The sequence below is a fragment of the Canis lupus genome, chromosome 27, assembly GCF_003254725.2.
Source record: "Canis lupus dingo isolate Sandy chromosome 27, ASM325472v2, whole genome shotgun sequence".
Lineage (NCBI taxonomy): Eukaryota > Metazoa > Chordata > Mammalia > Carnivora > Canidae > Canis > Canis lupus.
Window position 1 is genome coordinate 33,956,969 of NC_064269.1, and position 12,717 is coordinate 33,969,685.

Here is a 12,717-nt window from a genome sequence, read left to right on the forward strand (position 1 = left end):
TGTTCTAAAAACAGCAGGTCTATAGTTAGTAGCCCATTTGGGGAGGGTTACTCCAAGAGCACAGGTAATCCCATTAAAGCTGCAGTAACATCTCCTGGCCGCCAGAGGACAGGGAGCAGCGGGAGAGATCGCTTCCTACCAGCAGAAGTCTTAGAGGTCAAAGGCAGAGGCAGAATGTGGGCTCTGCATCTGTGGCCTTCAGGCTTAATTCACTGCCCCAAGCGCTCAGCGGTCTCCCATCTCCAGATGAGCTCCCTTTCCTCCTCTGAAAGCTGAACTGGAGGTTCCCAGAGGCTTACCCCAAAACCAACCGTAAGTGATTAGCAGTAGGAACAAATGCACTTTAGTTGCAGGATTTAAAGGCAGAAAAGGAGTACAGAGCTGTTTTATCTTTCGAACCCACCCCACACCTCTCAGGGCTTTGGCCAGTTAAAAAAAAAAAAAAAAAAGTCCCTCAGGCAGCGTCCAAATGGACATTCCACAACAAAGATTCCTTTAGGGACCACTGTCCCAAATCCACTACATTGCAAGTGGAGTATTTTAGGAGCTAGTTTATTCCTACACAGAAATTCTGGCTTGTGGAGCAGTGCACTCGCAGTGTGCTTTTCCGTCGTTAATCACATCTTTGTTATGTGATATCCACGTGAGTACTTCTCAGTAGAAGCAGCTTCATGCTCAAATGCTCAAAGAACACTGGAATAAAGCTCCGATTGTCCTATTCACTGATTCCGAGTCCTGGTTTGTCACCACCTCAGGTCTCTAGTTTTCCAGAGAGTGTAATGCAATCTCGAAACAGAGCTATTTTGATGAATCCACATAAAAAAAACAAAAAACAAAAAACAAAAAACAAAAAACAAAAAACGCTACAAAACGTGTAGCGTTAACAACAGGGGCTTGCACCTCTCAGGACGCAGTGAACCTCTGGTCTGACTTAAAAATGATTCTGTGCCGCCTGCCCGATGTCGAAAACATTCCTGAAGAGAACTTCACGCATCTCGGACTCGTTACACTGGTGAAGGTAGGGAAGTAAACATAAAGTAAAATAAGGGAAGTTGGGAACATTCCCGTGGGGCCTTCCCACGGCAAACACGTGCAGGTAGCTGCCTGCCTGACGACGAACACCGCGGTGATTTTTCTCCAAGTACCTGTAACGTGCCTTTTTCACAAGGACGCCAGTGCCCTGCATTTGGGATTCATCAGAGGTTTTTTTTGTGTGTGCGTGTGTGTTTTTTTTTTTTTTTTTTTTTTGTGAAGGAGGGACTGCGATTCTCTCAAATCGTTGTTTGCGTTTCTTCGCGCCGGCGAGGCAGCTGGAGAGGGCGCGACGGCGAGGTCGGGGCTCGGCGTCTCGGCCCGGGCAGGGGGGCCGGGGGCGCCCTTAACTACGCGCTGGGGCGCAGCCCAGGGCCCGGGCCCGGGTCGGGGCCGGGGTCGGGGTCGGGGCCGGCGGGCGCGCGGGCGCGGAAGGCGGAGGCCGCGGGGCCGCCTCCTCGGGCAGCGGCGGCTCCTCCCAGCGGCGCCTGCGGAACCTGCCTGTGAGTCGCCCAGCCCCGGAACGTGACCCGACCCCGCCCCGAGCGGCCGCCGCGAGGCGCGGAGCCGCGCTGCGGACCCGGGCGGCCGCGGCATGGAGGGGCGGGCGGGCGCGCGGCCCCGCCCGGCGCCCACCGCCCTGCCCTCGCCTGTCTCCTCCTTTCCCCGGGGCTCCGCTGAGTTCATTCACTGGGATTGGTTTCAAGTGACGCCATCTCTTTATTTTTAAACCAATGACCTCATCCGCGCTTGAAGTTTCCTGACCAGCGACTCTTTCTCTTTCCCCCCAACCCCCCGCCCCCCCACGCCTTTCCCCTCTGCCTGTGGGTCACTGTGTGGGGGGCTTTAACCAGTTTTTAAGCGCTTATTCTCACTTCCCCGCCCCCCGCGCTCCCCTCGCGGCCCCCACCGTCACCCCCCCAAGTTCTTCGCTCCTTTCGGCGTTGTTTTCTCGAGGCTGCCTGGACTGTGTGTGTGAGGCGGGGGGTGGAAGAGAAAGGGCGCAGGAAAGTTGCAAACGTCTCCTCTCCTCCTAAGCTTCCCGCCCCCACCCACCCCTCAGAGGAGAGGATAATATAGTGAAGAGAAGAGGCGGAGGAGAGCGCGACGGGACGGACGCGAGCGGGAGCGCAGCCGCCCTCCCGGCTCCGCGGCGGCGCCTCGCAAGCCGGGCAGGCGAGGGGGCCCCGAGGGGAGACGCCGTGACAAGCTTCATCCCCCCGGACGGAGTCGGGAGGTCGGCGGCCCCAAGAGTAAGTGGCCGCGGGCGGGCCGCGCGGAGCGTGCGGGCGGGCGCGGGGCGCGGGGCTCGGGGCTCGGGGCGCCCGCCCGCCCGCCCGCGCCGGCAGCATGGACGCTCCGCGGCGCGCCGGCTCTCGCCCCGCCGGCTCTGCCTTCCCGGGCGTCCGGGCCACCTTTCCGGGAGGCGGGGTGGGGGCGACGGCGGCCCGGAGCCGCACCAGCGGGTCGGCGCGGGGCGGGGGGGGGGGGGGGCGGTGTAGGCCTAGCGGGGGGCCGGGCCGAGCGGGAAGGGGGCGGGCGGGCGGGCGCGCGCGCGGGGTCTCGGTCAGCGCGTCCCCCCGGCCGCGCCGCGGCGAGCGACCCGGGCGGCGGGATCCCGGCGCGAGGAGCGGCCGCCGCGGGACGCGCGCTACCTTCGCGGGCGGAGCTGCTCACTTCCAGGCGCGACTGTTACACAACACGCCTGCCAAGTGGGGCCCCGGCCTGACTGTTCCCATTATCCCAAATTCGCCTTTGGTGTAAGCGGCGGGGCCACCTGGGTGGCGACGGTGCCGGCTTCTCTTAAACCTCACGGACCAACCGAAAACTCGGTTTTTCCTGCGGGGGCTCGAGTCGCGGAGTTGGGGGGGGGGCGGCCCGTGACTTCTTTATCTCCCCGAGTGGTAGGTAGGTAGAACGTGAGAACTAAGAAAGCCCAGAGGGACAGCCGAGGATCTGCTTTTCATGAGTGGTTTCAGGTAATAAAACACCAGGGAGGAACATATTTATACAAGATTGAGGCTTTCAGATAATGGGTTAATTTCCCTAAAGCAAACAAACAAAAGTCCGGTGATTAACTGGGACAAATACGAGTAGACCTGAAAAATGAATGGATACTGCAGAATCCTGAAGGAGTTTATGAAACGCCGGCTGCAAGGATCCTCAGGTCTGGCTGTTTCAGATTGTTTGGAGAAAGCACACCTCTCACCAGCCGGTGATGAATAAAGTGGAGAGGAAAAACCTGTTGCATAATCTCATTTGCTGTGGGGCTGGCTGTGCCGTCCCCTTGAACCAAGGGGAAGTGAGTTAAGATGCAGGGTTTTTAAAACTCTCTGAAGTTTTTATTTACCCAGTGCTCTGGCTGCCACTTCTGCTTTAAAAGATTATAAGTAAATACTCTGCCCTTACAAGTCAACCAAACCTATCAAACCTGTTTAGAAAATGACCAGGTATGTTTCTTTTCTTTCTTCCGGTGTGTGTGTGTGTGTGTGTGTGTGTGTGTGTGTGTGTGTGTTTGAGAAATGTACCATCCATGAAAGACTTTCTGACTATTTGGGGAATGTAGGCTGTCGGAAAAAGTGTCTCTTTATGCCCCTGATTTTGTGGAGCTGATTGAGAGTGCACCTAGGTGACAACTCTTTCCTCAAAGGTGGTGTACTCTTTCAAACTCCATGGAGAGATTTTTAAAGTTAAGGTCAATTTTTAAAGGAAGGGGAGGATTGTTGCCAGTTTACTTTTAATTATTTACTTTTCTTTGACAATCCTGTATATTGGTGGTCACACAGCTTGGGAGGCAATAATTAATTAAGACTTGTGGAGTTCTCTTATTTGGTGAAGGCAAAAAGCTGGAGAAGTGAATTGAAAAACTAGGAATTTGTAGCTTCATGTAGGTATTTTCATCAGAATGTGACTAGGCACCACGAAAGTTTTTTGGTTTTTGTTTTTTTAAATAAAGTCATAGAATCTAGTGTAGAAGGTTGCTGTTAAAAGAATTGTGGGGGGGGGGGCAAGGCGGGGGAGGTTAACATTGAATATCTTATATAAAAATTTGGGCTAAATTCACCAGCCCAAAAGTTAGTTTTTGGGTAAAATAATGCATACTTATCAAAGTTCCACATGGGGAATTAGAAATGGTTAATTCTGTTAATATGGTGAATAGTGTATGAAGGAAAGTGAATTCAAGCACTGTTGCCCTACGTTCAGACGTAAAATAACTGAATAGCTATAAAGTAAAAATAGTCACGTAGAGTTGAAGATTAGGGGTCTCTGTGGCCAAAAATTTAATGACAGTAACTGAAAAGGGGGCAAAAGAGAAGATCCTCTTGACCCAGTTCTTTCCCTTTTTCTTGCACATTTTAAAACTTATTTGTAGAAGGGAGGCTGAGATCAGGTCTGAGATAGGTGCAGGGTTTATAGGCTGGGACCAGAAGAAGGGCCAGGGTTGATGGTATATTCTGTAAATGCTTATATTGGGAATTTGATTCTGTAGAGGTTTTTAGTCTACAGGATTATATGCTGCTGAAGCTGATTTACATAGCTGTCCAGTATTAATGCCTTCCTATCTTCAGCCAGTCACAACATCCTACTAAATATAATTTGCTAGAATTACCAGTGTAATTTTCCCCAGAAACCTGACCTTTTCTGGATTATCTTTAAAAAAAAGTGGGATTTTCTATCCTGTGTTATTTGGACTAAAAATTTCACTGAATGTTTAATTGCTTTTTGAATGCTTTGCATTTTCAAGCAAATGCTATTTTAAAATGAAGAAGTAAATTAATATAGAGTAGGTCAATTTGGATCAGAATTCCAAGAAAAGGGAGGAAAGAAATCAGGGGAAACAGAAACCAGATTTTTATGACAGACTTCAACAGGTTGAGAAAACTAGTTAAAAGACTTCATAGGAAAAAACCACAGTTGGTGCTTGATTGGCTTTTTAAAAATTGCATCAAAATCTGAAACCAAGACAGATATCCACTATCATAAAAGAAAATATTACTAATGTTGGCTTAACCAAAAACATAATTAAGAAAGTAAGTCTTGCCCAAAGCCACATGATATATTCCAAAGCCAGATGTCAATTTTTAAAAAAATTTTCTTGTGTTGTGGATAATCTCATATTTTTCTATATTTCATTAGCCTAGATCATCAAGGGTTGGCTAGAGGTGAAGGGATGAAGTTCATAAAGCTTGGCTGGATTTAAAGAAGCAAGCTCTGGCTTTAAGTAGAGGCCATTCTCATACACTGAGGAAAGGAGTTTGAAATTTAATCAAATAAATGACTAGAGGAAACAGGAGTGGTTCAAAAGGAAGAATCCAAGGCAGATTACTAAGGACAGGTACAAAGAAGTAATAAAAGCTTGCCAAGGGTATGATCATTAAAGAAGGAAATGGGATACATCTTGGCATGAAAGAAAAAAGACATAAAGGGAAAAAATACTCTTCAATTTTTCAGCAACAAGAAGGGGGTATGAAACTTTACCTCCTCATTGATTGGGATTAGATACCTCATCATAGGTATCAAAAAGTCACAAGGTTTTTCATGACAAAAAATTTAATCTTGGAGGAAGAGATGGATAAAGTAAATTATGAACATAAGTTTTATGAGAATGTGTAACTTGAAATTGCCAAATGTAAATTTAAAGTAGAGACCCACTGCAATTCCAACTGAGTTATTAGGAAGGGAGGCGTAGGTTATAAAAAGTTGGAACTATTGACTACATTGATTTCTAGATTAATTGCAGATTTAAATCAATCAAGAAAAAACATTTATTAAAGATGTGTTATTTATATATACTGAGGTGGATACCAAAAGCTGGAGACATGGATCCATGCCTTTAATAAAGGGAGGAGGATTATAAGAATTTTAAGGGAAGGGGATCCCTGGGTGGCGCAGCGGTTTGGCGCCTGCCTTTGGCCCAGGGCGCGATCCTGGAGACCCGGGATCGAATCCCACGTCAGGCTCCCAGTGCATGGAGCCTGCTTCTCCCTCTGCCTGTGTCTCTGCCTCTCTCTCTCTCTATGACTATCATAAATAAATAAAAAAAAAAATTAAAAAAAAAAAAGAATTTTAAGGGAAGTATGCACATTTGTAAAGATAACTACCAGACAGCTGGGAAGTGCCAAATTCATGGTATAAGGTAGAAAAAGATTGGAGCATTGGAGGAGGTAATGGGGAGGTAATATTTGTGGAGATAACAGAATTTTACCTTGGCCTTAAAGGATGGTTAATGTGTATGGAGGAAAGAAAGTCCATCCGTCTGTTCATTCAGCAAATTTATGTGGAGCCTCTACTACGTATTAGACACTGTTCTAGGAACTGGGCATACAGTGGAAAATAAGATAAAATTTTTGTCCTGAAGGGCCTTATATTCTAGTGGGAGAAGACAGAGGAATAGTAAACACTGCATGGAAAATCTGATGACAAATTGTGGTGTCTAGTGAAGATAATAATGGGCAGAGTCCAGGAAATTATAGAGGGCTGATTATGGTTCCACTTACTTTATTTTGTGTATGGTGTCCTGATGAATGTTAATGGTCCAACTTTTTAGTATTTATTAGCAGTCCAAACCAATTTGAGTAGAGGTGTACACCTTAATTAACTTTGACCAGTTTTTTTTTTCTTTTTAGAAACCTACATAATATTTTTTAGGTTGAAGCATGCAAGCTTTGAGTTTTTTTTTTTTTAAGATTTTATTTATTTATTCATGAGAGACAGAGAGAGAGGCAGAGACACAGGCAGAGAGAGAAGCAGGCCTCATGCAGGGAGCCCGATACAGGACTTGATCCGGGGACTCCAGGATCATGCCCTGAACCAAAGGCAGACGCCTAACCACTGAGCCACCTGGGCGTCCCAAGCTTTGAGTTTTTAACTCCTCATTAAACTGTTTATCTTCAATTTTTTTTTGCTGCCATTTGCTAAGAATCTCGTGTTTTTACAGTGAGGTTAATAGCATTGTTGATAGTATACCTAGGGTTGTGATGTATATGTGGGGCTGTATACTTAGGTCCAATTCTCCATTAGAAACTAATCGTATAACAGTAGTGCTGTAAAGTGAAGCTAAATTCCAAGGACAGTTTGTTTGATGGTGCCTTCCATGAGAACACACACAAACAAGAGGTGTACAGACAGTAGAAGTAAACTATTCATCTTAATAACCAGATAGGAGAAATAGGGTAAAGGATGATAGCTCTCTAGGTCTTACCCACATGGTACAGGAATCCAGTGGTAAATTTGGGCTGCGTTGTGTTCTGTGTGCCTTATTATGTCTTCTTAAAAATTGGTGGGGGAGTTAGTAGTTAGTGGTCTCACTGGAAATACTGCTTCAAGTTTAGGGTTTTTTTGTTTTTGTTTTTTAAGATTTTATTTATTTATTTGACAGAGGGGATGTGCACAGTAGGCAGAGGGAGAGGGAGAAGCATGTTCTCCCTTGAGCAGGGAGCCTGATTCAGGGCTCCATCCCAGGACTCTGGGATCATGACCTGAGCCAAAGGCAGAGACGCTTAACTGACTGAGCCACCCAGGCTCCCACTTAGGCCTTTTTATCCTGTTTTTTTCTACAAATAGAACCTTGAAGCAAAATGTCAGTTCTGAAATGGGGAAGTCTGGACTCAGTGTAGTTATCTGACTACCAGATTTGTTATTTATGAGAAGATGTTCTGTATAGTGTCACCTAAAATTTTTTTAGTGACTATTTCATGTTGTTGTTGTTCTTAAAGACTTTATTTATCCATTCATGAGAGACAGAGAGAGAGAGAGAGGCAGAGACACAGGCAGAGGGAAAAGCAGGCTCCGTGCAGGGAACCCGATGTGGGACTCAATCCTGGGACTCCAGGATCACACCCTGAGCCAAAGGCAAATGCCCAACCACTGAGCCGCCCAGGCGGCCCTATTTCATGTTTTTAGACAGATTTATGAAGTACTTCTCAAGTATTCTTTAAGAAATATGTTCTGTCCTCTTCACACTTCGTGAAGTTTTAAATGTAACAGGATCTATAGGTGAAATTAAGGTAAAGGATTCTAAAACGGATTTATATTAAGTGTCTATTACATGTGCTTCTGTAGTATACTCTGACATCCTTGGGATGAGCCTATGGAAAAAAAAAAGTTTTCAGAGGAGGTGGGAAATCCTTTAGCATTCCCTTGGTTTCCTTCTAAACATTCAGAGAATTGTAGATATAAATGGTAGGGTCTGTAGTGTGTGTGAGAGGACAATAGAACTCACATTCGTTTTATTGACTGTATGAGGAGTGGGGCAGACTGCAGTTTACAGAAAAAAGATGCACTATAAATTGTAATGGTAAATGGCAAGGTCATTAATATTAAATAATTTTCATTCTTCCCCTTAAAAGTAACGGGGAAAGGCATGCATAGAGAGGTATATGCTGCTTATTGTTTGCATTGTATAAATTTTTTAAAAAAGTACAACTCCTATCCTAGATGGTACCTAGTAGAGTTGTCTTTGATAAATGTTTGCTGAATAAATTGAATAAATTTCACAACTGTTACTTTTGATCATGGTTCCATTATGTCTCTAGCTTAGAGCATTGTTTTTTTGAGCTTTGAGTTGAAACCTGTACAGGGTTGCCTTATAGCCTGGGCACCTGACTTGTTTGAGCAGTATGCTCACTCTAGAACCTGAACCCTGACCTCACCTCTGGCTTGCCTAATGCTGTGGCTGACCTGACCTCATCTTTTTGAAGTGGTGGGTGGTTGTCTCCTATCAACTTCTCTTCCTGAGTAGCTGAGCTGTGTCCTAAATGGTCATGCCTCAGGACACTGAAGTGTTGCCAGTCTGGCCTATTTTATAGTGGGTTTCTTTTATAATTTTTGTTGTTTGGTTGAGAGAGAAGCATATTCCTCAGGAAGATAGTTGTTGACTTTGATTTATAAACTGTACATGGTATATAAAGTATGGTATTATTTCCTTTTCCTTCTTAGCTTTAGCCAAAAATATTGTGTTCGCTTGAAAGTGAACTGGTGAATGACTTTTTGATGATTTGAACCAACTAAAAACTAACAGACATTTTTTTTTAGTGGGGGGTGGACAAGGAGACAATCGAGAAATTACAACATGGAGTATGTATTAGATGATCTATAAGAATTATAAGCATTAAGTTTTTATCCATGTTAATGGTATTGTTATGTTAAAAATTTTCATCTGTTAAAGACACATAAATAAGTATAGGCAAGATGAAATGATGTCTAATATATATTTTTTCAAAACTTCAGGATAGGTACAGACATACACAAATGGGAAGTAAATAAAACAATATTGACAAATTCTTGATAATTTTTGAAGCTAGGTGATGGATTCATTGGGTTTTGTTATTTTCTGTATTTTTATGTATATTTGGAAATATCCGTAATAGTTAAAATATGCATTGCCAATTATAACTGTAGAGGAAAAAGTTTAGTAAAATTTTGTGGTTGGACATTTGAGGTACTTGACTAATCAAGTACCTTCACATTTTCTATAAGTTCTGCTTTTGGTAATGGGTTTTTAAAAATAAGAATTTTGGAGAAATTTGGTCATTAGAAGTGTTTAAAACTCTTTGAGACTTTGTAGTAATAACATGTGGTTTATAAATTGCTTTGACAGGGATCCCTGGGTGGCTCAGCAGTTTAGGGCCTGCCTTTGGCCCAGGGCGTGATCCTGGAGACCTGGGATTGAGTCCCACATCGGGCTCCCTGCATGGAGCCTGCTTCTCCCTCTGCCTGTGTCTCTGCCTCTCTTTCTCTCTGTGTCTCTCATGAATAAATAAGTAAAATCTTAAAAAAAAATAAAATAAAATAAATTGCTTTGACATATTTTTTCTTTCATCCTCAGGACAAGATATGAGTTATCCATTTTATAGATGAGGAAACGAAGACTTAGACTAAATAATTTATCCAGATCAAAGCAAGTAAGAAGTGGTGCTAGACCTGGAGCTGAGATACCCTGATTCATTTTCAGGTGCGTATTTTCTTATGTACACATTATTATAAGTGCTCTTTTTTGTGGCGCTATAAACCAATGGTTTTTATTTATTTTTTAATTTTTATTTTATTTATTTATTTTTAAACCAGTGGTTTTTAAAACATTGCGGTGTTAGGACATCATGTACTCCTAAAAATTATCGAGGACCCCAAAGACATTACATTTTGCCACTTTCTCTACTAAGTTAATAGAAAACAATTAGATTTTCATAACTGCTTTTATATTTCAATCTGTTGTGATTGTTTGGTTTGAATTATATGCAGAAAGCTCTCTATACAGAGATACATAGTTGACCAAGGGTGGACTATTTTAATAGCTTTTGTAATTGTGAATATTCTTTGTCACACCAGAACTCAACAAGCGGTAGATTCTTAAAAGGTAGTTGCAATGTTGAATCTGAAACTATACCAGTGAATTTTTATATTCGATAACATTGAAATTCTATTGGTCCATCTTGAACTTTGAATAGATCTTTGACCTGTATGTGATTTTGTAATATCATTCATCAGTCATTTGAAAAATAATGGTTTACAGAGTTATGCAGATCTTTCAAATGTTGACACATTTGATTACACAATATTTAACAAATTGCCTTTATTAATATGACCATTATTCTCATCAAAAAAGTTTTTGAGAGTTGGGAAGTGGTCAGGATTTTGCTCTTGGGGCAGCCTGGGTAGCTCAGTGGTTTAGTGCCGCCTTTGGCCCAGGGTGTGATGCTGGAGACCTGGGATCGAGTCCCATGTCGGGCTCCCTGCATGGAGCCTGCTTCTCCTTCTGCCTGTGTCTCTACCTCTCTGTCTCTCTGTTTCTCATGAATAAATAAATAAAATCTTAAAAAAAAAGATTTTGGTGTTGATTCAAGTTTTCCAAAATTATAAGTTTTTCTTAAAAGCTCAAGTTTTATCATTGGCAACAGATATTGTCAGTTTTTTCCTTGAAGTATCTCGCTCAACTTTTTTCATGTTAGAGAAAATGTCTGCCAGATACCTCAGTCTCAATAGCTATCTGTTGTCTGCCAGTTATTCTTTTAAGCAAAAATAGGATTCTGTGAAAAAAAATGTATAGTTTAGCTCACAACTCCCAACAATTGCATAAATGCTTTTCTTTAAGGCAGCCATTGTATTAAATATGCAGAAGTGTTTTTGTGTACTTCCCATTTCATCACACAGAATATTAAAAAGACCCAAGTTCTCAAGAGTGAGGTGCAATAAAATTAGTAACTCTTAATGTTTTATTAAGGACATTGTGAAGTGAAACTGGCTTTTTAAAAAAAGGAATGGCTTGTATAGTGAAGAATATAATTATTACTAGTACAGTTTTATATCTCTGCCTTGATTCATGCCAAAGGCCCAGCAGTTTTGCTTGCCTTTGCTTTTGTACCATCAGAGCAGATACCAGCATGGTTGTTTCAGGATAATTCATGAGACTCAAAAGTTATTTAATACTTTGAGTAATTCAACAGCATTCTTATTTCTTTCAACCATTCACATAAAAAAAGACCTTTGATTAGTTGGCATGGATACTGGAATAGTGAAAACAAAACAGTAAGTCCACCCACGTCTAAGGATTTGTCCACTTATAAAGCATAAGTACAGTCTTTAAGGCGAGATATTAACTTGTAACTCATGTTTGCAACTAAATCTTTAATTTGATGAGACAATACATCATTTTTAAGTGGCACTGCTATGATTTCTTTTACTGATTTTTCATCTAGCAGACATTCAGTAGTGTTAACTGTACCAAGCTTCATTGGTTTTTCAGCTATTGAGTGCACTGTTCCAACCAGTGCATTGTGGTTATTTACCATGTATAATGCTTCTGTGGCTTTTTTATTTCTAATATGTGAAGTCTTTTGCTTTTATTTTTTTCTTTCTTTTTTTAAAAATATATTTATTTATTCATGAGAGATACAGAGAGGCAGAGACATAGGCAGAGGGAGAAGCAGGCTTGCTGTTGGGAGCCTAATGCAGGACTCAATCCCAGGACCCCGGGATCACGACCTGAGCCAAAGGCGTATGCTTAACCACTGAGCCATCCAGGTGTCCCAGTCTTTTCCTTTAAAGAGCTCATGTCTGGGGGCTGCCTGGATGGCTCAGTTGGTTAAGCACCAGCTTTCGGCTCAGGTCATGATCTTGGGGTCCTGGGATCGAACCTTGCATCTGACTCCCTGCTCAGCGGGGAGTCTGCTTCTCCCTCTCCCACTCCCTCTGTGTGTGCTCGCTCATGCTCTCTCTCTAATAAATCTTAAAAAAAAAAAAAAAAGCTCATGTCCGTGTTTAAAACATTCAACCTTTTTTTTCTTTAAACACTAAATGAATTCACTGGATGATAATGAAGTTGCAGGGATTATAGCAGATACTACCAAAGATTGCTATTGCTAGGAGCATAGAAGTACTGATAATAGGGATCCCTGGGTGGCGCAGCGGTTTAGCGCCTGCCTTTGGCCCAGGACGCGATCCTGGAGACCCGGAATCGAATCCCATGTCGGGCTCCTGGTGCATGGAGCCTGCTTCTCCCTCTGCCTATGTCTCTGCCTCTCTCTCTCTCTCTGTGACTATCATAAATAAATAAAAATTAAAAAAAAAGAAGTACTGATAATACACTCAGGTAATTTCTGAAAACATCCGTATTTGTGCCTTAAATTTAATACCTTAGAGAATTCTAAAAACACAAGAATATATGAGCATATGTTTCACTAGTTGTCA

The 12,717-nt window shown here is 43.0% G+C and overlaps 1 protein-coding gene across 2 annotated transcripts in view; it reads left to right on the top strand.

Annotated features, from left to right (window-relative positions):
• The first annotated feature begins 1,661 nt into the window (after positions 1 to 1,661).
• DUSP16 (dual specificity phosphatase 16) overlaps positions 1,662 to 12,717 on the top strand; it is an 82,712-nt gene continuing 71,656 nt past the window's right edge. For both annotated transcript variants that reach the window (XM_035707035.2, XM_049102395.1), the window contains exons 1-2: positions 1,662 to 2,285; positions 9,860 to 9,985. The gene's annotated coding sequence lies outside the window, so the exon portion shown is untranslated. The remainder of the gene's footprint in view (positions 2,286 to 9,859; positions 9,986 to 12,717) is intronic.